The sequence below is a fragment of the Balaenoptera physalus genome (assembly GCF_965194825.1).
Source record: "Balaenoptera physalus genome assembly, chromosome: 3".
NCBI lineage: Eukaryota > Metazoa > Chordata > Mammalia > Artiodactyla > Balaenopteridae > Balaenoptera > Balaenoptera physalus.
Window position 1 is genome coordinate 150,000,506 of NC_138890.1, and position 27,819 is coordinate 150,028,324.

Below are 27,819 nucleotides of genomic sequence, written 5' to 3' on the forward strand. Positions count from 1 at the left end.
AGTTTTGTCAGTTTTCACCGCATGAATTTTGAAGCTCTGTTATGGGGGACATACACATTTAGGATTATTACGTTTTCTTGGCCCATTTTAAATTGACCCTTTTATCATTGTGAAATATCCCTCTTTATCTCTAATCATATACCTTATTTGAAATCTGTTGTCTAATATTAATATAGTCACTCGAGCTTCCTTTCAACTAGTTGTTATGGTATCTACTCTTCCATCATTTTGCTTTAAATATATCTCTGACCTCATGCTAGAAGGGGTTTACTTGTAGATGGATATGGTAAAATCTCACCATTTTATCCATACTGACAATCACTGCCTTTTACTTGGAGTGTTTAGGCCATTTCATTTTAATATAATTATCAGTGTTGTTGGGTTTAAAACTACCAGCTTTCTTTTTATTTTCTATTTTTTCCGATTTTTTGTTTTTCTACTTTTCAAAAATTTAAATATTTTATAGAATTCAGTTTTACCTTTACTATTGGCTTATTAGCTAGGCCTCATTGTTTCTTCTTTAGTGGTTTCTTTAGGTTTTATGATATCACTTTGTCTTTACTTTTCACACTCTATCTTCAAATAATATTATACCATATTATGTATAGGAACTTCACAATAGTACACCTGAATTTCCCCCACCCTTTTGCTATTGTTGTCATCCATGTTGCTTCCATATATATAAATATATATATATATATATACATATATATATATATACATACATACACATATATATAATAAACCCCACAATAGAAAATTTTAATTCTAAATAAAATTTTCTTACATTTACCCACATTTTTATAATTTCTGGCATTTTCACCCCTTTTTATAGATAAAAATTTCTATTTGTTATCATTTTCCTTCTACCTCAAGAATATTTTTTAACATTTCAGGTAATGTAAGTCCTCTGACAATGAATTTGCTCAGATACTGCTTTTTTCTTTAAGTTTGAAAAAGGTTTAATTTTTTTTCTTTATTTTAGAAGGATTTTTTTGCTTGGATATAGAATTCTATACTGATAGATATTTTTTCCTTTGAACATTAAAAAAAATCTTCCCATATTCTTTTGGCTTACATAGTTCTGGCAAGCAGTCTGTGGACTCTTATCTTTGTTCCTCGCTGTGTTCTATTTGTTCCTTTTTATGTCTTTTTTACCTTTAGTTACTTTAAAATTTTTAATTTCAGTGCTTCTTTTTAGCAGTTTATGATTTGCTTTTTTATGGATTTCTTTTTATCTAATCCTGCTTGGAACCTGTTGACTCTTATCTGTAAGCTTATAGTTTTCATCAAATGTGGCAAATTGGAGGTCGTTATTTCTTTAAACGTTTTTTAGTTCACTCTGATCCTCTTTCTGTGACTCGTATTACAACTCTGACAGACCACTCATATTATTCCACAGGACACTGAGGCTCCATTTATTTATTTTTATACATATATATATTTTTACATCTTTATTGGACTATAATTGCTTTACAATAGTGTGTTAGTTTCTGCTGTATAAAGTACGTGAATCAGCTATACATATACATACATCCCCATATCTCCTCCCTCTTGTGTCTCCCTCCCAGCCTCCCTATCCCACACCACTAGGTGGACACAAAACACCGAGCTGATCTCCCTGTGCTATGTCGCTGCTTCCCATGAGCTATCTATTTTACATTTGGTAGTGTTTATATGTCCATGTGACTCTCTCACTTCATCCCAGTTTACACTTCCCCCTCCCAGTGTCCTCAAGTCCATTCTCTACATCTGCATCTTTATTCCTGTCCTGTCCCTAGGTTCTTCAGGAAAAAAATTTTTTTTTTTAGATTCTATATATATATGTTAGCATATGGTATTTATTTTTCTCTTTCTGACATACTTCACTGTGTATGACACACTCTCTAGGTCCATCCACCTCGCTACAAATAACTCGATTTCATTTCTTTTTATGGCTGAGTAATATTCCATTGTATATATGTGCCACATCTTCTTTATCCAGTCATCTGTTGATGGACACTTAGGTTGCTATTGTAAATAGTGCTGCAATGAACACTGTGGTACATGACTCTTTTTTGAATTATGGTTTTCTCAGGGTATATGACGAGTAGTGGGATTGCTGGGTCATATGGTAGTTCTACTTTTAGTTTTTTAAGGAACCGCCATACTGTTCTCCATAGAGGCGGTAACAATTATATTCCCACCAACAGTGCAAGAGGGTTCCCTTTTTTCCACACCCTCTCCAGCATTTATTGTTTGTAGACTTTTTGATGATGGCCATTCTGACCACTGTGAGATGATATCTCATTGTAGTTTTGATTTGCATTTCTCTAATGATTAGTGATGTTGAGCATCCTTTCATGTGTTTGTTGGCAATCTGTATATCTTTGGAGAAATATCTATTTAGGTCTTCTGCCCATTTCTGAATTGGGTTGTTTGTTTTTTTGATATTGGGTTGCATGAGCTGCTTGTATATTTTGGAGATTAATCCTTTGTCAGTTGCTTCATTGGAAAATATTTTCTCCCATTCTGTGGGTTGTCTTATCGTCTTGTTTATGGCTTACTTTGCTGTGCAAAAGCTTTTAAGTTTCATTAGGTCCCATTTGTTTATTTTTGTTTTTATTTCCATTTCTCTAGGAGGTGGGTCAAAAAAGATCTTGCTGTCATTTATGTCATGGAGTGTTCTGCCTATGTTTTCCTCTGAGAGTTCTATAGTGTGTGGCCTTACATTTAGGTCTTTAATCCCTTTTGAGTTTATTTTTGTGTATGGTGTTAGGGAGTGTCCTAATTTCATGCTTTCATATGTAGCTGTCCAATTTTCCCAGCACAACTTATTGAAGAGGCTGTCTTTTCTCCATTGTATATTCTTGACTCCTTTATCAGAGATAAGGTGACCATATGTTTGTGGGTTTATCTCTGGGCTTTCTATCCTTTTCCATTGATCTATATTTCTTTTTTTGTGCCAGTACCATATTGTCTTGATAACTGTAGCTTTGTAATATAGTTTGAAGTCAGGGAACCTGATTCTTCCAGCTCCAGTTTCCTTTCTCAAGATTACTTTGGCTATTCGGGGTCTTTTGTGTTTCCATAAGTATTTTGAAATTTTCTGTTCTAGTTCTATGAAAAAAGCCATTGGTAGTTTGATAGGGATTGCATTAAATCTGCAGATTGCTTTGGGTATTATAGTCATTTTCACAATGTTGATTCTTACAATCCAAGAACATGGTACATCTCTCCATCTGTTTGTATCATCTTTAATTTCTTTCATGAGTGTCTTATACTTTTCTGCATGCAGGTCTGTTGTCTCCTTAGGTAGGTTTATTCCTAGGTATTTTATTCTTTTTGTTGCAGTGGTAAATGGGAGTGTTTCCTTAATTTCTCTTTCAGATATTTCATCATTAGTGTATAGGAATGCAAGAGATTTCTGGGCATTAATTTGGTATCCTGCTACTTTACCAAATGCATTGATTAGCTTTAGTAGTTTTCGGGTAGCATCTTTAGGATTCTCTATGTATACTATCATGTCATCTGCAAACAGTGACAGTTTTACTTCTTCTTTTCTGATTTTGATTCCTTTTATTCCTTTTTCCTTCTCTGCTTGCTGTGGCTAAAACTTCCAAAACTATGTTGAATAATAGCAGTGAGAGTGGGCAACATTGTCTTGTTCCTGAACTTAGTGGAAATTTTTTCAGTTTCTCGCCATTGAGGACAATGTTGGCTGTGGGTTTTTCATATATGGCCTTTATTATGTTGAGGAAAGTTCCCTCTATGCCTACTTTCTGGAGGGTTTTTATCATAAATTGGTGTTGAATTTTGTCGAAAGCTTTCTCTGTATCTATTGAGATGATCATATGGTTTTTCTCCTTCAATTTGTTAATATGGTGTATCACATTGATTGATTTACGTATATTGAAGAATCCTTGCATTCCTGGGATAAACCCCACTTGAACATGGTTTATGATCCTTTCAATGTTCTGTTGGATTCTGTTTGCTAGTATGTTGTTGAGGATTTTTGCATCTATGTTCATCAGTGATATTGGCCTGTAGTTTTCTTTCTTTGTGACATCTTTGTCTGGTTTTGGTGTCAGGGTGATGGTGGCCTCGTAGAATGAGTTTGGGAGTGCTCCTCCCTCTGCTATATTTTGGAAGAGTTTGAGAAGGATAGGTGTTAGCTCTTCTCTAAATGTTTGATAGAATTCGCCTGTGAAGCCATCTGGTCTGGGGCTTTTGTTTGTTGAAAGATTTAAAATCACAGTTTCAACTTCAGTGCTTGTGATTGGTCTGTTCATATTTTCTATTTCTTCCTGGTTCAGTCTCAGAACATTGTGCATTTCTAAGAATTTGTCCATTTCTTCCAGGTTGTCCACTTTATTGGCATAGAGTTGCTTGTAGTAATCTCTCATGATCCTTTGTATTTCTGCAGTGTCAGTTGTTACTTCTCCTTTTTCATTTCTAATTCTATTGATTTGAGTCTTCTCCCTTTTTTTTCTTAATGATTCTGGCTAATGGTTTACCAGTTTTGTTTATCTTCTCATAGAACCAGCTTTTAGTTTTATTGATCTTTGCTATCGTTTCCTTCATTTCTTTTTCATTTATTTCTGATCTGATCTTTATGATTTCTTTCCTTCTGCTAACTTTGGGGTTTTTTTGTTCTTCTTTCTCTAATTGCTTTAGGTGTAAGGTTAGGTTGTTTATTTGAGACGTTTCTTGTTTCTTGAGGTAGGATTGTATTGCTATAAACTTCCCTCTTAGAACTGTTTTTGCTGCATCCCATAGGTTTTGTGGTGTCGCGTTTTCATTGTCATTTGTTTCCAGGTATTTTTTGATTTCCTCTTTGATTTCTTCAGTGATCACTTGGTTATTTAGTAGTGTATTGTTTAGCCTCCATGTGTCTGTATTTTTTACAGATTTTTTCATGAAATTGATATCTGGTCTCATAGCATTGTGGTCGGAAAAGATACTTGATATGATTTCAACTTTCTTAAATTTACCAAGGCTTTATTTGTGATCGAAGATATGATGTATCCTGGAGAATGTTCCATGAGCACTTGAGAAGAAATTGTATTAAGTTGTTTTTGGATGGAATGTCCCATAAATATTAAGTCCATCTTGTTTAATGTATCATTTAAAGCTTCCGTTTCCTTATTTTTCTTCATTTTGGATGATCTGTCCATTGGTAAAAGTGGGGTTAAAGTCCTCTACTATTACTGTGTTACTGTCGATTTCCTCTTTTTCGGGTGTTGGCATTTGCCTTATGTATTAAGGTGCTCCTAAGTTGGGTGCATAAATAGTTACAGTTGTTATATCTCCTTTTAGGATTGATCCCTTGATCATTATGTAGTGTCCCTCTTTGTCTGTTGTAATAGTCTTTATTTTAAAGTCTATTTTATCTGGTATGACGATTGCTACTCCAGCTTTCTTTTGATTTCCATTTGCATGGAGTATCTTTTTCCATCCCCTCACTTTCAGTCTGTATGTGTCCCTAGGTCTGAAGTGGGCTTTTATAGACAGTATATATACAGGTCTTGCTTTTGTATCCATTCAGCCAGTCTATGTCTTTTGGTTGGAACATTTAATCCATTTACATTTAAGGCAGTTATAGGTATGTATGTTCCTATTACCATTTTCTTAATTGTTTTGGGTTTGTTATTGTATGTCTTTTTCTTCTCTTGTGTTTCCGGCCTAAAGAAGTTCCTTTAGCATTTGTATTAGAGCTGGTTTGGTGGTGCTGAATTCTCTTAGCTTTTGCATATCTCTAAAGTTTGTAATTTCTCCATCAAATCTGAATGAGATCCTTGCTGGGTAGAGTAATCTTGGTTGTAGGTTTTTCCCTTTCATCACTTTAAATATGTCCTGCCACTCCCTTCTGGCTTGCAGAGTTCTTGCTGAAAGGTCAGCTGTTAACCTTATGGGGATTCCGTTGTATGTTAATTGTTGCTTTTCCGTTGCTGCTTTTAATATTTTTTCTTTGTATTTAATTGTTGGTAGTTTGATTAATATGTGTCTTGGCATGTTTCTCCTTGGATTTATCCTGTATGGGACTCTCTGCACTTCCTGAGCTTGACTGACTATTTCCTTACCCATATTAGTGAAGCTTTCAACTATAATCATCTTCAAATATTTTCTTAGTCCTTTTCTTTTTCTCTTCTTCTTCTGGGACCCCCATAATTCGAATGTTGGTGCGTTTCATGCTGTCGCAGATGTCTCTGAGATTGTCCTCAATTCTTTTCATTTTTTTTCTTTATTCTGCTCTGCAGTGGTTATTTCCACTATTTTATATTCCAGGTCACTTATCTGTTCTTCTGCCTCAGTTATTCTGCTATTGATTCCTTCTAGAGAATTTTTAATTTCATTTATTGTGTTGTCCATCACTGTTTGTTTGCTCTTTAGTTCTTCCTGGTCCTTGCTAAACGTTTCTTGTATTTTCTCCATTCTATTTCCAAGATTTTGGATTATCTTTACTATCATTACTCTGAATTAGTTTTCAGGTAGACTGCCTATTTCCTCTTCATTTGTTTGGTCTGGTGGGTTTTTACCTTGCTCCTTCATCTGCTGTGTGTTTCTTTGTCTTCTCATTTTGCTTAACTTACTGTGTTTGGGGTCTCCTTTACGCAGGCTGCATGTTCATCATTCCCATTGTTTTTGGTATTTGCTCCCAGTGGGTAAGGTTGGTTCTGTGGGTTATGTAGGCTTCCTGGTGGAGGGGACTGGTGCCTGTGTTCTGGTGGATCAGGTTGCATCTTGTCTTTCTGGTGGGCAGGACCATGTCTGGTGGTGTGTTTTGGAGTTTCTGTGACCTCATTATGATTTTAGGCAGCCTCTCTGTTAATGGGTGGGTTTGTGTTCCTGTCCTGCTAGCTGTTTGACATAGGGTGTCCAGCACTGTAGCCTGCTGGTCATTGAGTGGAGCTGGGTCTTAGTGTTGAAATGGAGGTCTCTCGCAGAGCTTTTGCTGTTTGATATTACATGGGGCTGGGAGGTCTCTGGTGGACTAATGTCCTGAAGTCGGCTCTCCCACCTCAGAGGCTCAGGCCTTACACCCGGCCAGAGCACCAAGACCCTGTTAGCCACACGGATCAGAAGACAAGGGAGAAAAAAAAAGAAAGAAAGAAAAAAATAATAATTAAATAATTAAATAAATTAAAGTTATTAAAATAGAAAAAAATATTAAAAATAAAAGAATTTTTAAAAAGAAAGGGAGAAAGAAAGAAGAGAGCAACCAAACCAAAAAACAAATCCTTCAGTGTTAACAAGCTCTACAAACTATACTAAGAAAAAAAAACAACAAAAAAAACCAAAAAATGGACAGTCACCCTAGGGCAAATGGCAAAAGCAAAGCTATACACACCAAATCACACAAAGAAGCATACACATACACCCTCTCAAAAAGAGGAAAAGAAAATGTATATATATATATATAAAATAAATAAAGGAAGAGAGCCAGAAAATCAATAAAGAAATCTACCAATGATAATAAGCTCTAAATACTAAGCAAGGATAAACATAAAACCAGAAACAAATTAGATGCAGAAAGCAAACCCCAAGTCTACAGTTGCTCCCAAAGTCCACCACCTCAATTTTGGGATGATTTGTTGTCTATTCAGGTATTCCACAGGTGCAGGGTACATCAAGTTGATTGTGGAGATTTAATCTGCTGCTCCTGAGGCTGCACAGAGAGATTTCCATTTCTCTTCTTTGTTTGCACAGCTCCTGGGGTTTAGCTTTGGATTTGCCCCTGCCTCTGCATGTAGGTCACCCGAAGGCATCTGTTCCCAGCCCAGACAGGACGGGGTTAAAGGAGCAGTTGATTAGGGGGCTCTAGCTTACTCAGGCCATGGGGCGAGAGTGATACAGAATGCAGGGCAAGCCTGCGGCATCAGAGGCCAGCGTGACATTACAACAGCCTGAGACGCATCGTGTGTTCTCCCAGGGAATTTGTCCATGGATCATGGGACCCTGGCAGTGGTGGGCTGCACAGGCTACTGGGAGGGGAGGTGTGGATAGTGACCTGTGCTTGCACACAGGCTTCTTGCTTGCTGTAGCATCAGCCTTAGCATTTCATGCCTGTCTCTGGGGTCCACGCTGATAGCCACGGCTTGTGCCCGTCTCTGGAGCTCATTTAGGTGGTGCTCTGAATCCCCTCTCTTTGCGCACCCCGAAACAATGGTCTCTTGCCTCTTAGGCAGTTCCAGACATTTTCCCGGACTCCCTCCCTGCTAGCTGTAGCGCACTAGCCCCCTTCAGGCTGTGTTCATGCAGCCAACCCCGGTCCTCTCCCTGGGACCTGGACTCTGAATCTGGAGCCTCAGCTCCCAGCCCCCACCCACCGTGGTGGGTGAGCAGACAAGCCTCTCAGAGTGCTGGTTGGCACCTATTCTCTCTGTGGGAATCTCTCCGGTTTGTCCTCTGCACCCCTGTTGCTGCACTCTCCTCCGTGGCTCCAAAGCTTCTCCCCTGCCTACCCCCCGTCTCCACCAGTGAAGGGCCTTCCTAATGTGTGGAAACTTTCCCTCCTTCACAGCTCCCTCTCCGAGGTGCAGGTCCTGTCCCTATTCTTTTGTTTCTGTTTTTCCTTTTTTCTTTTCCCCTACCCAGGTACATGGGGAGTTTCTTGCCTTTGGGGATGTCTGAGGTCTTCTGCCAACGTTCAGTAGGTGTTCTGTGGGAGTTGTTCCACATTTAGATGTAGTTTTGATGTATTTGTGTGGAGGAAGGTGATTTCCACATCTTACTCCTCTGCTGTCTTGAAGGCACCCCTATTGTTATATTTTTAGTCTTTTTCTCTTTGGGGTACCTTTAAATTTTTTTCATTTATTTCATTACAAATGAAATTAAACAATTTTCCAAATGGTTATAGAAATTTTATTACAGATTTCCTATTCATATCATTTGTTTATTATTTAGTTTTAATTTAAAAGTATTTTAACATACTTTATTTAATTTAAAGTCTTGCTTTCATAATTTTCTTTCCCTAAATTCTCCAGCACACTTCAGAGCAACCCACTAACTCATTTATACTTCTTATTTTCATTAAAATTTTCTGTGTCCAAAAATATTTTGTCACCCAGGGCCTTGTCTTCTATAGGCACATTATTAAAGGTATCTGCAATTGGTAGCTTGAGTAACTGTTTTGCTACTGCATGCCATCAACTACCATTGTTGCCTTTACCACTAGAAGCAGAGTCATTAATGCCTTTAAATCTGATCAGATCAGAGAACCAAGAAAACCCAGAATCAGTTGAGGAACTCACGTTTAAGATTATGTTCCTTAGGGACCATCTTCAGTGCTAAATTCTGCATCATTCAGGGTTTAATCAGAGAAGCAGAACCACTAGGACATCTGTGTGTGTGTGTGTGTGTGTGTGTGTGTGTGTGTGTTGAGAAAGAGATAATATAGCTACCCCAACTTTAATTTCTCTCGAGACTTTGTCACTGAACTAACTGTTACTTAGAAGTTTCCTGTTTAATCTTCAAGTATTTGGGAGGATTTAAACCATTTTTCTGTTATTGATTTCCACTGTAGTCTAAAAACACATTTTGTACAATTTCTATTTTTTGCAATTTGTTTTATGTCCTAGAGTATGGTCTATCTTGGTGAATGTTCTCTGTGAACTTGAAAAGAATGTGTATCCTTCTGTTGTTGGATGGAAGATTCTATAAATTTCAATTTGATCCAGTTGATTGATAGTATTGTTCAATAAGAACTCTGTTCTTACTGATTTTCTTCCTGATTGATATATCAGTTACTGAAAGTTGAATTCTCCAACTATAATCGTGAATTTGTCTATTTCTCTTTAGAGTTCTATCAGTTTTTGCCTCATGTATTTTTACTCTCTGTTGTTAGGTGCACACAGGTTAAAGATTATGTCTTCTTGGAGAATTTACCACTTACTTGCCTCAGACTATTTTGGGTTTTTTTGGGGGGGAGGTTTGTTTGTTTGTTTGTTTTTTCCTTGCCTGTTAGCATGATTTGAGATTTTTTTTTTTGTTGAAAGCTGGACATGATGTATCAGGTGGTAGAAACTGAGGTAAATGTGCCTTTGTGTGAGATTTTATATTAATCCGGTTAGGAATTGGGCTGTGCCTAATGTTTGCTCTGGCTGTAGGTTCCAGGGCCTTCAGTTTTCTCTGTTGTCCTTGCATTTGTCTCTCCTGCTATCTTTGGGTTTCCCTAAGAATCACTTTTAAAGTAGAGTCTGTGACTTTCATCTATGATCCACTGTTATTATACTGGAGCTCATCTCTGCAGAATGTGTGGTGTCTGTTTGCCCTGTACCTTATTCTCTAGTGGGTCCAAAGAGTCATTGAACTGTTCTTTGTTCAACTTTTTTCTTGCTGTAAGGACAGGAGTGATGACTTCCACGCTCTTTATGTGTTGGAGTTGAAACTGGAAGTTGGATTCTTTTTTTAAAATCCTTTAAGCCCAATATTTTCAATAGACTATGTCTCACTATTGATCATTTTCTATCAAACTATCCTAGAATAATACACTGCACTTGCAAATTCAATTCTTTCATTTTACTTTGAAATTTTTTTCTGTTCCATTAGTTCTGTATACTACCTCAAGGGAACCAATTTATATGTGATTGGTCCCTTTTGTCTGTTCATCATAACTTCTCTTTATTCCCTTTGATCATCTCTATTTTGTCTATTTTAGCTGCATTCTGTAACATTTTCTAGAGCTCTTCATCAACTTGGTCTTTCACTGTGACTGTTCATTAATTGCTATTTATAAATAATTGGTTCTAAAATAATTTTATTTTGTCTCTAGTTCATTCTCCAGTCTCATTTTTACCTTATTTCACTGTCATCATTTCGCCATGGATTTCTTCTTTCAAAAATGTCAGCTTTTCTTTAATTGTATTTAATTCCCAAAGATTTTTTTGATTATTGATGTCTTCATCCAGAATGAATTATTTTTATGGGTTGCAAAATATACACTTACATTTTTTTAAAATTTTGTTTCATTTATCTGTATTGTTTCAGTGTAGTTGCCCTATCTTTTCAACTTCTCCATCTCTTTTCCCAAATGTGTGGCTAGTTTCTCCTTTCCAACTTCCTGCTTTATCCGATCTTTCTTGTAAATCTCTCTGAATCTTTGGCTGAATTCTACGTTCGGCTTTTTAGTTACCTAGAGGAGGGCAGTAGTGGGATGAAGGTGAGAGAAAAGAGCTGGAGGTGTGTATTGATTCCATTCATTCCATTTGTCTTTACTCTCTTTCTTTGGAAGTTTGTTAAACATCTTTTACCAGATTTTACTCTATTTGAGGGGCATCTCCAGATACATGAGGGTATTGGATTGTTTCCTCATTTTACAGTGAGTCTGCCAGTTTAGCCTCAGTAAATCTTTGGCTACATGAAAACAACCACTACTTAACTCACCATTGCCCAGACATTTCTTTTGCTTCACTCCCAGTTGTGGTTATGTTAGAGAAATACTCAAAATTTAGAGGTTTTCCCAACAATCATTGTGACGCTTTTTAGCTACTATGTAAAAGTATCCAGTGATTTGAGGAATGGTATTTTCCTTTTATTCTGATCTTTTATTTTGACAAAATTTTATTTACTATAGACAATTAGTTCTGGATAATTCTTCCTAAGGTATTTCACTCATGTTCCTCTGGGCCAGAAAAAACAAATTCGTGACTCTTTTTAGTTCTTTCAGCTTCTCATTCACCCACCCTCAGTCCTCTTCCCTGTGCCATCAAGAAACTTTTCAGGATTTTGTCCACTTACTTTCTTCCCCATGGTACAGCTTCTGCTTGTTCTCTTTGTGTGTGTGTGTGTGTGTGTGTGTGTGTGTGTGTGCATGTGTGTGTGTATTGTATTGTATTTGGAAGAGGGAAGTGATAGGTAGAGAAACTTGAATTATTCTCAAAATCTTCATTATCTAGAGATATTTTATAAAATTTAGAATTCATGATTGTATGTCTTTTCCTGTAAGAGTACTATTTCTGTTTTATTTTACTTCTTATTTTCATAGTAGTTTATGCTTAGGGTAGAAAGATTCTGTAATCCTACATTCACTATGTTATGTTTCCTCATAAGTCCTTTAATATAATTCAATATCTGGTGGTGATAAAGCAATCCAGTGTTTCTTGAAGGAGAACTGCTATGAAGATGAGCATACTGAACACACATCTTAATGTGAGTTATCTTCCAGTGCAGGAATTTGGATAATTGGAAAAAAAGAGACTGAGTAATTGAAGTCCACTCAGGTATTGAGGGTACTGAATGGATTTTAGTCATTACTATCAATTTCTTCTATGACTAAATTTGCTAATGGGCTCATCGATTGTGCTGAATTCATTATAAAGATATGAATGAGCAGTATAAGAGTAAGAAAAGGAATAAAGGGAGGGTGGTGTAATTCACACATCTGATAGGTACCACTCTGCTGCCCATCCCCAACTCCATGGCCATATATGTGAAAGCTGACCTGGTTTCTGAAATGACAACTTACCCAAAAAGACATTTCATCTTGGAGATGAGGAGTCTTTAAAACATATGTGGTGATGCTGAATCCAAGCAAAACTAGGAGATAAGTGAAGTTTTTTGTCAAAGCCCCTTAATCCTTTGTTTTCTGGATCACAAGTTTCTCAAGACCCTCATATCCATCCCCTATACCCTTTGATAAAACCTGTTCTCCAATTGTTTTTTCACTCTGAGGAATAAATAACTGGTGAGGGACCTTACCCAGGGGAAATCTGCATTTAATCAGGATCAAATCCTTAAGTAAAAGTGTTAGATTGTGGAATGTAGAACTTTAGTTATCAGCAAGCTTATAGGAAGGATTTCCTTTTACTTTGGGGCCTCTTTGGCCCCTGAAATCATATTACTTGGCTAATGCCTATTCTATTCTTTCCATAAGGAAAACCTTCACTGGTAATTAATTTCTTTTCAGGTTTTCCATTCTGCTGAAGTTGGACAAATCTTTGTGTACTGATTCAGCAAATATCAGCTTATCAGGTATTGCTTTAACACATGAAAATGAGGTTGGGAAATATAGCCAGGCCTTTCATTGGCTGAACATTTACCAAGACTAGATAGAACATAGAGAATCCTTCCATGACTCAACTGCTATGAAGCCTTTCTCATTTTCTCACAGTTATTGAACTCTAACCTGTGACACTGGCTCAGGTTTCAGAAGTGCTGTAGCATATATTTTGTTCTCAGGATTAGCTCCGGCCCTGAGTGATTTCAGATAATCTACTGATAATATTTTTTTGAAAGAGACCTGTCTTTGGTCCTCCCAGCTTCCAAGAAGGTCTCTAGGATCCCTTTAATTTGTTTCTAAAGAAGGCTCAAATGTTGCCTTGATTTCAAACTTAAACCCCTTGTCACTAGGCTACTCTGGGTTTATTTAAAACTCTCCATTTCAAGCTAGGGAGCATTTATGCAACCCTGTGACAAATACTGAGTATTTGAGTAAGACAAAAAATGTAGATTTTTTCATGCAGTGAAACCTTTGACAATTGCTCATGACTCCTCATAACCCTATGCATGTCAGGCTCATAAATCTTTCATTATAGTGGGGATGGAGGTACAAGGAGGAGAAGCAGATAATAAACAAACAAAGAAACAAAAGTAAAATATAAAATGTGTCATATGGTCATAAGTGCTATGGAGAAAAATGAAATAGGGAAGTGAGTCGGGAATGCTAGGGTGTTGGGGGGGGTGTCACATTTTAATAAACGATAGTCAGGAAAGGTCTTATTGAGAACGTGACATTTGAACAAAATGCGAAGGAGATTAGGGGCTGAGCCATGCAGACATTTGGAGGAAGAGTGTACCAAGTAGAGTAAATAGCAAGTGTAAATAAACACTGTTTAGAGGTGAAAGTGTACCTGGTTTGTTTTAGGCATGGTAAGAGTTTAGTGTTAGCTGAATGGATAAAAGAGGGAGAGGTAATAGGAAATGATGCCAGGGAATTAAGAGGATGGATGGGCAGATCTTATAGGGCCTTACAGGCCATTGTAAGGATTTGACTTCCTCTAGTTTGAGTAAAATGGGAGGCTATTAGACATTCTGTGTAGAAGTCTGATATGATCTAACTTAAGTTTTTCAAAGAATCACTTTATTTTCTGTTGAAACTAAAGAGGGCAAGGGTGGAAGCAGTGTATCTAGTGTAATATTCTAGGCAAGTAGTGATTAGGACTCATATTGTGGTGGTGGTGTTAAAACAGTGAGAAGTGGTAGGATTCCACATAGATGTTGAATGACGGAGAGTCAATAAGATTTGCTGAAGAACAGGATGCTGGTCATTAGAAAAAAAGAGAAGTTAGGAATGTCTCCAAGATTTTTGACTTTTGACTGGTAGGAGATGGGTAACAACTAAGATGGGGATGATTGTGGGAGGAACAGAATTTGGGAGAAGAGCAGGTGCTCAGTTAGGAGATTCCTAGTAGGAAATTGAAATTCAACTCACTGAATTGAAATTCAAGAAATTCTGATAGAAACCTGACAGTCATCAGCATATAAATGGTACATAAAGAGAAGAGAAGAGATCTGAGCATTTCAGACAGCATCACCCAGGCTTCTTTGTCCTCTGGCTTCTTGTTGGTTTTGGTCATTGGGAGACACCTGCAGGAGAGCAGAGACAAGAGAAAAGCAAAGTCGGAGGTTTGGGGGCTCCTTCCCACCCCCTGGCTCATGTCCACATCAGGTAGCCCCTCTCCTATAGCGAGAGGTTTCAATGAGCTCTGGTCATGGCTCCTTCTCTCTGGACCTAGCAATGATGGAGTGACAACTGCTTCTCACTGTTCCCAGTCCTGGGTGCTTTACCACCTCTCATTGGTTCCCTTGACCCTGTCCACTCCATTTAACTCCATTCTATTACTGCTTCAGAGTATGCCATCTGTTTTTGCCAGGATCCAAATGACATAATAGTAGAACTGGTAAAAATAGATTGGTGGTAATAGCACTTAAACCCTGAGGCCCAATCTACTGTCAATTAGTGGTTATCATTTGGATTGATAGTTATCATAATTTCTATACAGTTATTGAAATTATTTTTATTATATTTCATTTGTTCCATTTTATAATGTCTTATAATCAAATGGATTAGAAGTATATTATAAGGAAGAAACAGCTTTGACTTGTTATATGACCTTGGAAAAGCCATGTCACTTTCCTGAACTTCAGTTTCTGGATGAGTTAAGTAGACATAGTTACTACTGCCTCTGCTTCTAGAAGTCCCTAAATAATGAGTTTTTCCTCCTTCAAGGTCTTGGAAGAAAGTTGTTAGAGGAACATAAAGAGTGATTGCTTACTGTTAAATTATTCTGCTGGTACATAAAGCCCGCAAATGCCAGCTAGAATTGGAAGAGATGGTAAAGGATGGGGGAAGGCTGTCAGTACCTACAAGGCCAAAATGCATGTCATTTCAACCTGTGTTTAGTAATTTTTTTTTCTATGAGAATAAATTCGTTTGTTCAAAGTCACATGACTAAGACAGAAAACAATCTAAAGACTTTGGAATGACAGTCTAAATATTGACCATTGCCAGCACATTTCCTCTATGTCTCCTTGCTGAAAGCTACATCTAGGAATGACACACAGTCACGCAGCCCTGGAGTTTGGCAACTGAGCACCTCTGGATCTCTGGCCTTCAGTACCCAGAGGATAATTCTTAAATCTACAAACTGTCTCGTGCAGCATTTTCCCCCCTCCTCCTCAAATAATATCCAGTTACTGAGTGCTGTGCTGGGAGAACCTGGGGAAATGCTAGAAGGAAACGCAGCTGAGAGCCACTGTGGTTTGACAGCTCTCCAGCTACTTTGAAAATATTTTGGCAAAAACAAGTAAAACTGTTTCCTTTGGTAACATACCCAAAACTGCAGGTTTTACATTTTCAGTACTATGGTTTGGGCCAAAGGGGAAAAAGAGAAAGAAAAAAGAAAAAAAGAGGGGAAAAAGCTGTTCTTGAGGAAAGGAGATAGAATCTAAGGAAAAGGGGGAACACTTTGCATGAGATACATACAGGAATGAGGGTAAGGAGGAAACATAAGGAGGCATATTTAACATTCTCTCCTTACTTCTTTTCTTTCCTGAGGAATTTCCCCTTGTCAAAATGCACCGGGTTTTTTTGCCCTCAGATGACCTGAAGGGGATTCTCTGGGGGTAACCAGGTTAGGATTTGTGTTATTCCTTATTATAGGACGATTGATAGTTGGGGAAGGTCAAACCGCATGTGGCCATCCCACATTATAGCAGACACAGGGGATGAAATGGAATGGTTTTCATTTCAACCGACTAGCAGGTCCTTAGAGGATGTGCTTATCTTTTCTTGCTTCATTTTCTTCCCAGTTGCAGCCGCACATGAAATCATTCTCTTCTTGAAAACCAGGCTCGCTCCTATCTCAGGGCCTTTGTGAATGCTATTTTCTCTGCCCAGAATGCTCTAGCCCAACCTTCACCACCCTTTTTCAGGGAATCCTCCTCTGACCCTCCAGATGAGGTTAGCTTCTTGTGTTCTCTTTCTGGCTGTCTGTTTACGTATTCCATAGTCATCTGTAAATTCTCTGAGGGCTTGTCCATCATATCCCCAGGACCTAGCATACTGTGGGTGCTTAATTTAAAAATATCAACCAGGTCTTTTTCATGAATAAATGATTCATTCACAATGTAGCATAAACCAATTTTTGTTTTGGTTTTTATGTTTTTTTAAAATATCAGTTTTATTTTCTCCTCATTGATGCAGAACACAGCTTACTGTAACATCAAGTCTTAGGGAAAAAAAAGAAAATCAGAAAGCAAAACCAACCCCAAACAAGCATAACACACAACCATGACATAATTTGGCAACAGTCTAGGCTTGTAAATTTAAGAAGCTTGGAAGAGGAATAAAATATTCAACTTTTGTTAGTTCTGTCCTTGGATTTAAAAGATTATTTGGTGTAAAAACTTTTTGTTTGTAAGTTGATGTTTGTATTATTTAAGGGTACAGGGAGACTCAAAGAGGAGCCTAGCTCATTGAGAGAGACACATTACTGATAAAGGGAGAAGAGCTTGTGTACACTTGGCAAGACTAAGGGGGTTTTGTCAGAAATCTGTCTGTGGTTATATGATGGCTAATGACACATGCTTATTACCTTCACTCATAAAGGTAGAGGCAGTGCTATTATGGTCTCATCTACTCCGTACAACTCATATATTGTGGACATTAGCAGAATGACAAAGGAGCTCCCAGTTGATGAAGCCTCCTACTGAGCCATGACTACACCAGATCTGCGCCTGCACCCATGCCCAACAAAGCTTCCAGAAAGTTCACTGGTGCTTAAAAGGCACTAAGGAAAGAGAACCTTTCCTCACCGTTTCCCTCCTCTTTAAGGAAGTGAGCGCTTGTAAAATACAAGGGGGTGGGTAACAGGTAAAGAACAGATCTATGTTCTTATCCTGTTCTTTTATGGTATTGTTTCTAGAAGACTTGGTAAACCGTCTTTCCTATGTTTTTTTAGAGAAATGAGCATACTATAGATATTCACCTATTAAAAATTAAAATGTTTACGAGTGTTTTTTTGGCATGAGGGCTTTTAAAAGATTACAAAATATATACTTAAATGCTTGACTCCAGAGGTTTTAAGACAGAAGGGTTTAATAAAAAAAAAAAATAAGTATACTATATTAATGATCTGAGTGTGAACAATAGCAAGGACTAGAAATTACCAAGAGAAACAAGACGAACTAGATACTTTTTGGGGGAAAAAGAATCTGAATGTATGTGGAACATTAAGAAAAAGGAATTATTTTAATCAAGATGGTTAATTTCAAATCTTTCATTCTGAGCCGTGTGGGTCCAATTTATAATTGTCTAGTTTCACAGTATATATATTTGCCAGTTTGCGGCCTGTGTAACTTTGGCTTTGGGCATCTGAGGAAACGAAGGAAGAAACTCCTTTCTGCCTTCCTTATTACTTCATCCTCTGCTAGCCTTCTCCTTTGTAAATGACTACATCTACCAACCATCTATCATTAAAATCTATGCCAAAGATATGATTAATTCCACCCATAACTGATTAATGTTTTCTGGTTGTATTTCTCAAGGCAAATGTCCCTAATAATACCACAGATTAAAAGCCATATAAATACATAGATGGAGAAACAAAAACAGACACAGACTACGTAAGCAATAAAGAGTTTGTGCAGAACTAGAAACAAAATAGAAGTTCACCTCTGTCAGAGGTATGGGGTTAATTTCTCTTGCTGAGGCTCAGGTTTCCCCTTGGTGGGTCTTTAATGGTTCACCTAAGTTCCAGTGGAGGGGTATCTTTCTTCTTTGTTAACCAAACATGCCCAGGTAGAGCTGCTTCTCTTTCCGATGGTAGCTGCTGCGTTCCGACTGCGTTAGCTGAAGGTACCGCCGGACACTGGCGTCTTTTGGCTGCCTATTGACAGCAGCCATGAGGTAGTGCCAAGCCTGGTCATAGACCTGCAGGTGGAAAGAGGCCACCCCAGACCGATACAGGGCCTTGGCATCATCAGGCTGTCGTTCCAGGACTTTCTGACTGTATTCTTTCACCCGTTCATAGTTTACTGGCTCCATCTGAAGAAGACAGGCAGCTAGGTTGTTGTAGCAGTCTGTCTGGGTGGTGTGCAGTACGTTTTCCTGTTCAGGTGTGAGGGCCGGGCCCTGAGGTCCCAGATTAGGCATCGGGGAGGGCAGACTTGGATCGAGACCCCGCAGCTGCTGCAGAGCTCGATGGTGCCCACGCACAGCATCTCGGCACTTCCCTTCCCGGTAACATTGGTCCCCTTTCTCCTTGTACAGCTGGGCCTCCTGCAGGCGCTTCTCCATAACTTTGTCACCCGGTGCTCTTGAGGAAGTGGGAAGTGAAAGAGCAACCGAAGCTCTGGGGATAGGAGCAAAATACCAATTTTCGTAGCCCTCTTAAAAAGGCAGGAAATTCTCCTTCTCCAGGAGGCCTCTCAGGGAAGGAGGTTTCCTTGATTCTACTACAACCCCTTCCTTTCTTCTCTGCAGTTATTTTTCAATCTCTAGAAGTGCAGGGGATTGATCAGGGAGAGGACGTGGGAGGAGTAAAGCCAGAGATTAATTGATTTCCTAAAGCGGCGACTCCGGGGTGAGGAGACTCCATGAAAAAGCGAAGGCCGTACTACAAAATTCAACCAATGTTTGTTTGGTTTTTTTTTTTTTTAACATCTTTATTGGAGTATAATTGCTTTACAATGGTGTGTTAGTTTCTGCTTTATAACAAAGTGAATCAGTTATACATATACATATGTTCCCATATCTCTTCCCTCCTGCGTCTCCCTCCCTCCCACCCTCCCTATCCCACCCCTCTAGGTGGTCACAAAGCACCGAGCTGATCTCCCTGTGCTATGTGGCTGCTTCCCACCAGGTATCTATTTTACATTTGATAGTGTATATATGTCCATGCCACTCTCTCACTTCATCCCAGCTTACCCTTCCCCCTCCCCATATCCTCAAGTCCATCCTCTAGTAGGTCTGTGTCTTTATTCCCATCTTGCCCCTAGGTTCTTCATGACCTTTTTTTTTTTTCTTAGATTCCATATATATGTGTTAGCATATGGTATTTGTTTTTCTCTTTCTGACTTACTTCACTCTGTATGACAGACTCTAGGTCCATCCACCTCACTACAAATAACTCGATTTCATTTCTTTTTATGGCTGAGTAATATTCCATTGTATGTATAACCAATGTTTTTTAAAAATAGAAAATATCAACCAGTTGTCTGATTGAACCTGCATCTGCATACATTTACCTTCTACTTCTCATTGTACTCCTTTCCTAATAACCTTTTCCTTCTTTGTTTATGTTTCACCTTATATTTCTCTTTTTTTTCTATTATGCTTTCTTTCCACTCTATTTTGAGGCCCCACCTAAAGCAAGGGTTTGTAGAAAACATACTCCTAACTATAGAATGTTAACTCTAGAGGGTGCTTCAGAGATTATTTAATTCAGTCCCTCTAATTGTATAATCATGCTCAGTTGTTCAAGGTCACACAGCTAGTTGGGAACAGAGTTTAGATTAGACCCTTGTAATTCTGACTCTATTTTTAGTCTTCCTTCTGTTATTGTCACACTATATGAAGCATTAGAGGAGATATGACATTTATTTATTCATTTATTCCCCCAACAACCCTGTGGGTTAAGTACTATTATCCCTATATTACAGAGGAGGAAACTGTGGCAGAGAAATATGGAATAACTTGTTCAATGTCTTTCGCTAGTAAATGAAAAGCTTAGATTTGAACCTGGGCAGCTTACCCCAAAGCCAACACTCTGTGGAACACCTTGGATAAAGGTTCCTGCCCAAGAACAAAGAGTTAAGGTTTTTTCTCTACAGATTAAATGTTTAAGAGTGTCTGGAATGGTTAATAATAAACTTAGCAAGATTTAAAGCTTATATTTCAGGATAGTCATTAATCAATCTGGAGACTAAATTCTGCCCCAGGCACTTTATTCAGTTTGACTTTTTATTTATTTAGAATCAATTTTATTTATGTATTTATTTTTGGGTGCGTTGGGTCTTCGTTGCTGCATGCAGGCTTTCTCTAGTTGTGGTGAGCAGGGGCTACTCTTCATTGCGGTGTGTGGGCTTCTCACTGAGGTGGCTTATCTTGTTGCGGAGCACTGGCTCTAGGCATGCGGGCTTCAGTAGTTGTGGCATGTGGGCTCAGTAGTTTTGGCTCGCAGGTTCTAGAGCAAAGGCTCAGTAGTTGTGGCTCACGGGCTTAGTTGCTCCGCAGCATGTGAGATCTTCCCGGACCAGGGCTCAAACCCGTGTCCCCTGCATTGGCAGGTGGATTTTTAACCACTGTTCCACTAGGGAAGTCCCAGTTTGACTTTTTAAATTGAAATATAGTTGACAAACAATGTATCAGTTTCAGGTGTACAACAGAGTGATTTATATACATTGTGAATTGATCACCATGATAAGTCTAGTAACTATCTGTCACCATACAAAGTTAATATGATGTTTTTGACTGTATTCCCTATGCTGTACATTACATCTCTGTTAACTTATTTATTTTATAACTGAAAGTTTGTACCTCTTAATTCCCTCATGGATTTGCCCAACACCCTACTCACTCCCCTCTGGTGACCACCAGTTTGTTCTCTGTATCTAGAGTCTTTCTTTGCTTTTTTTGTTTGTTTCTTTTGTTTTTTAGATTCCACATATAAGTGAAAACATACAGTATTTGTTTTTCTCTGTCTGACTTATTTCACTAAGTATAATAATACCTTAGCAAAACCTCTAGGTCCATCAGTGTTGTCACAAATGGCAAGATTTGATTCTTTTTATGGCTGATTACTATTCTATTGTGTGTATGTATGTATATATATATATATATATATATATATATATATATATATATACCACATACCACATCTTTATCTATTCATCTATTGATGGATATTGCTTCCATATCTTGGCTATTGTAAATAATGCCTCAACAAACATAAGGGTGCATATATCTTTTCAAATTAGGGTTTTTGTTTTCTGATAAATACCCAGAACTGGAATTGCTGTATCATATGGTACTTTTATTTTTAATTTTTTGAGGAACTTCCATACTGTTTCCCACAGTGGCTGCACCAATTAACATCCCCACCAACAGTGCACAAGCTTCTCTTTTCTTTACATCCTTGCCAACACTTTTTTGTAGTCATTTTGATAATAGTCATTTTGACCGGTATAAGATGGTATCTCATTGTGGTTTTGATTTGCATTTCCCTAATGATTAGGGATGTTGAGTATTTTTTCATGTGCCTGCTGTCCATTTGTGTGTCTTCCTTGGAAAAATGGCTGTTCAGGTCCTCTGCCCATTTTTAATCTGATTGTTTTTCCATATTGAGTTGTGTGAGTTCTTTGTATATATTGGTTATTGGGTGTATCATTTGTAAATATCTTCTCCCATTCAGTAGATTGACTTTTCATTTTGTTGGTGGTTTCCACAACTGTACAAAGCTTTTTAGTCTGATGTAGTCCCATTTGTTTATTTTTGCTTTTGTTGCCCTTACCTGAGGAGACAGATCCAAAAAAAATATTATTAAAACTGATGTCAGAGAGCTTACTACCTATGTTTTCTTCTAGGAGTTTTATGGTTTCAGGTGTTACATTTAAGTCTTTAATCTATTTTGAGTTTATTTTTGTATATGGTGTAAGAAAGTGATCCACTCTCATTCTTTTGCATATAGCTGTCTAATTTTTCCAGCACAATTTATTAAAGAGACTGTCTTTTCCCCATTATATATTCTTGACTCCTTTGTCATAAATTATTTGAACATATTAGCATGGGTTTATTTCTGTACTCTCTATTCTGTTCCATTGATCTGTGTGTCTGTTTTTGTGCCAGTACCATACAGTTTTGATTACTACAGCTTTGTTATATAGTTCAAAATCAGGGAGCATGATCCCTCTAGCTTTGTTCTTCTTTCTTAAGATTGCTTTGGTTGTTTAGGGTCTTTTGTGGTTCCATGCAAATTTTAGGATTATTTGTTCTAGTTCTGTGAAAGATGCCATCTATATTTTGACAGGAATTGCATTGAATCTGTAGATTGCTTTGAGTAGTATGGACATTTTAACAATATTAATTCTTCCAGTGCATGAGCATGTTATATCTTTCTATTTATTTATGTTGTCTTCAATTTCTTTCATCAGTGTCTTATAGTTTTCAGTGTGTAGGTCTTTCATATTCTTGGTTAGATTTATTCCCAGGTATTCATTCTTTTTGATGCAATTGTAAATGGGATTGTTTTCTTAATTTCTCTTTCTGATAGTTTGTTATTGGTATATAGACTTTTGGGCTTTTCCAGACTTTTTCTTTTTCCAGTTCTTTTAGGTGTGAGGTTAGATTGTTTATTTGAGATTTTTTCTTATTTTCTGAGGTATGCCTGTATCACTATAAACTGCCCTCTTAGAACTGCTTTTGCTGTGTCCTATAGGTTTTGGAACATTGTGTTTTCATTTTCCTTTGCCTCAAGGTATTTTTTTTTCTTCACAATGCATTGGTTGTTTAATAACATGTGGCTTAGCCTCCACGTGTTTGTGTTTTTTCCTTGTAATTAATTTCTAGTTTCATACCACTGTGGTAGGAAAAGATGCTTGATATGATTTCAACCTTCTTAAATTTATTGAGACTTGTTTTGTGGCCTTACATGTGATCTCAGCTGGAGAATGTACCATTTGCACTTGAAAATAATTTGTTTTCTGTTGTTTTTGAGTAGTAATGTTCTAGTAATGTTCTATTTATCTATTAAGTCCATTTGTCTAATGTGTCATTTAAGGCCAATGTTTCCTAATTGATTTTCTGTCTGGAGGATCTATCCATTGATGTAAGGGGGTATTAAAGTCCCCTACTATTATTGTATGATTATCAACATCTCCCTTTATATTTAATACTATTTGCTTTATTTATTTACATGCTCCTATATTCGTTGCATAGATATTTACAAGTGTTATATCTTCTTCTTAGATTGATCTCTTTATGTAATGCCCTTCTTTGTCTCTTGTTATAGTCTTTGTTTTAAAGTCTATTTTGTCTGCTATAAGTATTGCTATCCTAGCTTTTCTTTTCATTTTCATGGAATATCTTTTTCCAACACTTCATTTTCGGTTTGTGTGTCTTTAGATCTGAAGTGAGTCTCTTGTAGGCAGCATATGTATAGGTCTTTGTAAAAATTCATTCAGCTACCCTGTGTGTTTCGATTGAAGCATTTAGTCCCTTTACATTTAAACTAATTATTGATAGATATGTACTTATTGCTATTTTGATAATTTTTTCTGGTTATTTTTGTAGTTCTCCTTTCATTTTTTTCTTGTTCTTTTTCCTTGTGATTTGATGACTTTCTTTAGTGCTATGTTTGTGTTCCTTTCTCTTTATTTCTTGTATATCTGTTATAGGTTTTTGGTTTGTGGTTACCATGAGGTTCATTTATAACAACCTTTGTATATAGCAGTCTATTTTAAGTTGATGGTGGCTTAAGTTCACGCACATTCTAAAAGCACTACATTTTTACTCCCTCCTACCACACGTTTTATGTTTTTGGCATCATATTTTACATCTTTTTATTTTGTGTATTGCTTAACTAATTATTGTAGCTATAGATGATTTTTACTACTTTTGTCTTTTAACCCTCATACTAGCTTTATAGGTGGTTGATCCACTACTTTTAGTGTATGTTTGCCTTTACCAGTGAGATTTTTTTCCTTCATAATTTTCTTATTTCTAGTTATGACCTTTTCTTTTCCTTTTAAAGAAGTCCCTTTAACATTTCTTGTAAGGCCAGCTTACTGGTGATGAACTCCTTTAGCTTTTGCTTGTCTAGGAAACTCTATCTCTCCCTCAATTCTTAATGAGAACCTTACCAGGTAAAGTATTACTGGTTGTAAGTTTTTTGTTTTTGTTTTTGTTTTCTTTCAGCACTTTAAATATATAGTGTCAGTCCCTTCTGGCTTGTAAAGTTTTTGCTGAAAGATCATCTGATAGTCTTAAGGGGGGGGGGGGGCCCTTGTACATAACTAGTTGTTTTCCTCTTGATGCTTTTAAGATTCTTTCTTTAACATTTTGCATTTTAATTATAATGTTCCCTTGGTGTGGGTTACTTTGGGTTCATCTTCTTTGGAACTCTCTGTGTTCCTGGACTTGGATGTTTGTTTTCTTCACCAGGTTAGGGAAGTTTTCAGGCATTATTTCTTCAAATAGGTTTTTCTGACCCTTTCTCTCTCTCTTCTTTTTCTGGAACTCCTAAAATGAAAATGTTAGTATGCTTGATGTTGTCTCAGAGATCCCTTAAACTATCCTCATTCTTTTTTATTCTTTTATTTTTTTGTTGTTCTGATCAGGTGATTTCCACTACCCTGTCTTCTAGATTGTTGATCCATTCTTCTGCATCCTCTAATCTGCTGTTGATTCCCATTAGTGTATTTTTTATTTCAGTTTTTATATTCTTCAGTTTTGATTGGTTCTTTTTTATAATTTCTGTCTCTTAGTTTAAGTTCTCACTGTGTTCATCCATTCTTCTCCCAAGTTTGGTGAGCATATTTATGACTGTTACTTTGAACTCTTTATTTGCTTTAATTGCTTATCTCCATTTCATTTTGTTCTTTTTTGGGGGGTGGGAGAATGTTCTTTTGTTTGGAAGGCATTCCTTTGTCTCCTCATTTTGTCTAACTCTCTGTGTTTGTTTCTATGTATTATGTATATCAGCTACATTTCCCAGCTTTGAAAGAGTGGCCATACGTAGAAGGTGTCCTGTGGTGCCCAGTGACGCAATCTCCACCTGGTCACCAGAGCTATATGCTCCAGGATACCCCATGTGTGGGCTGCACATGTCCTCCTGTTTTGGTGCTGCAGGTACACTGGTGGGTGAGGCTGGTCCCTGGCCGGGCTGGCTGAGAGGTTTGGCCACAACTGTTGTGGGCATATGGGGCTGGTCCACCAGAGCAGGAGCCACTTTGGAGGAACACCAGCACTGGCAAGGGTTGCTCACCAGGTGGGGTGGAGTGAGAGCATTTGGAGGGCAGATTGACTTTTTTAATGAGCTGCACAGCATGAGAGACTTTTCTGAGATCCAATCTGAAAGCTGCCTGTATCTATAAAAACCAACTTAGATCATCTTGATTTATAGAAAGTTTCTCAACTTCAACACTATTGTATTTGGGGTTGAATAATTCTTTATGGGCAGGGGGAGGGTGCTCACCTGTGCACTGTCAAATGTTTAACAGGATCCCTGGCCTCTACCCAATAGGTGCCAATAGTACCCCCTTCCCCAGTTGTGACAAAAATATTTGCAAACATTGCCAAATGTTCCCTGGGGAAAAAATTGCCCCCTGCTTATAGCGTAGGGGAACAAGCCATCCAGGTATCCAGGATTTAGGCCCACAACCGTATTCACTGGATCCAAACCTCAGTAACCTGTACCTCTGAATCTAGCCTCTTCACTATTTCTAAAGGCAGGCTCATGTCCACTGACATGGTTTGTTAAAGCCAAGCAGTTGAAGCAATGGTAAACATATATTATGCATATACCATATAAACTTTATATTGTATAAGGTCTTTGAATACCATGCATCTGTTTTTGACTTCACTTGGTGTTTCACTAACTTTCTTTATTTCATTTTAACTGCCTTGTCAAAGGGTTCCTAGAAGGATAAGAACTTGGTTTACTATCACATTTTACAGTTAAAACTGATTTAAAGTTATTTATAATTCTGTGACATTTAGAGATCACACCATTAAGTTACCTAAGACATATTTTTAAAGCTTAATAAAGTTGGAATCTTTTAACCAGTCTTACTGTATTCAGTTTTTTGACTACTCCAGCCCAACTGTGTTCAGTACATATAAAGACAAACAATACTTAAATGATGATTTTCTAAGTAATTCAGATTACCCAATATTTATCCATTTTAAAAATGGTTAGAAGTACAGTAAGGTTAATCTCAAAACCATTTATAATGATAGGTCTCAGAATAAATTTACCAATTTCCCATGAGATATCGCTAGACTTTGCTTATTAATGAATGCGTTAAGAATTTCTCCTTTACATTTATATATTTATCTTTGAAAGTATGTTCTACAGGGTATCAATCCTCTCATTCCTTAGGGATGCTAAACATGGTCCCATCAGACCTGCTGCCAATCTTGGTCACCACAAATAATTAACCCCATCATGAAGCATTTAAAATATGTAAAGGTTAAAAGATCATAAAAATGAGACCATATGTCCAAACATACCACGTGTGCTTTGGCAAGGGAAATGTACGTGTTAAGACAAATCTAAACAAGCCTGCCAGAGAACTAGATCAAAACCAGAACAAAAAGATTCTTTTCATATAAGCTAAGTATTTCCCTAGTACTTACTCCCCGAGGTTAGCCAAGATGAAAGAAGCCAATCTACCCATATATCTGCCTGGCAAAGCCATCTTCCTTCATAATTGAAAAGATAAAAGGCCTAGAACTCTGTATTTGGGGAGATGAATTGCCTTGGTCCAAATCCTGGCTTCACCACTTAACTCTCTCAACATCTTAACATGTTGGCAAGATACTTAACATCTCTGAGCCCCAATTTCCTTATCTATAAAATGGAAATGATTATATTTTCTTCTGGAATGTTTTGAGGATTAAACAAGATAAAGTGAAAGTGTTTAGACTTTTTCCTAGCACATAATGAAGGTTGCTGTTCTTATTGAGAAAACAAATGTACATCCATTCTCAGGAATGCTAACATTTTGGTGCCCACTCTTACTTATTTCAGATTATGCTCCAAGGAAACACTGGATATGAAAAGATGCATCCAGTCTTGCTAGGTGGCTTTATCACCAAAGCCAGATCAAGGAAGAGCACATATAGCTAAAATCTAGTCATGCACGAGCCTTTGGGCTCCCGGTTGGGGGAAGGGGGCATCTGCACTAGTATGGGGTTTATCTCACTGATGGTAAATAGCTGAAGGAGACTTCTTGAAGATCAGCACCAGAAAGAGCAGTTAAAAATGGAGATGTTCGAATGAGTAGGGAGTGGCTTCAAACTATGCAGTACATGTATTCAATGACTCAGAGTAGCCTGTATCCCACTTATGTTGGTTGAATAAGTCAAACATAAGTCAAAACCTTGGAAGAAGTTAGTTTTAGATAGCCAGTATTTGGGCTTATCCATGTCACACTTTCCATCATTTAGATCCAATTATCTAGTGCTTTTTATACTATTATTGGTCAAAACTGTTAAATTAAAAATTGTTAAAATAAAAATTCACTCTAATATTTAGCTAGGTAAATGAAAATTAATATATGTAACCCTCAAGAAAAAAATGTAGTTCCCCATGCATTTAATTTATTTAAATTTAAAAG

General features: G+C 37.4%; 2 pseudogenes across 2 annotated transcripts in view; one reads left to right on the plus strand and one right to left on the minus strand.

The window, feature by feature from the left end:
* LOC309656871 (coiled-coil domain-containing protein 167 pseudogene) overlaps positions 1 to 27,819 on the plus strand; it is a 586,379-nt pseudogene that overhangs the window by 292,792 nt on the left and 265,768 nt on the right. The window lies entirely within an intron of this gene.
* LOC309656859 (tetratricopeptide repeat protein 9C pseudogene) lies at positions 7,390 to 21,313 on the minus strand (annotated as a pseudogene). Its single transcript has one exon. The product of its transcript is annotated as a tetratricopeptide repeat protein 9C pseudogene (transcript).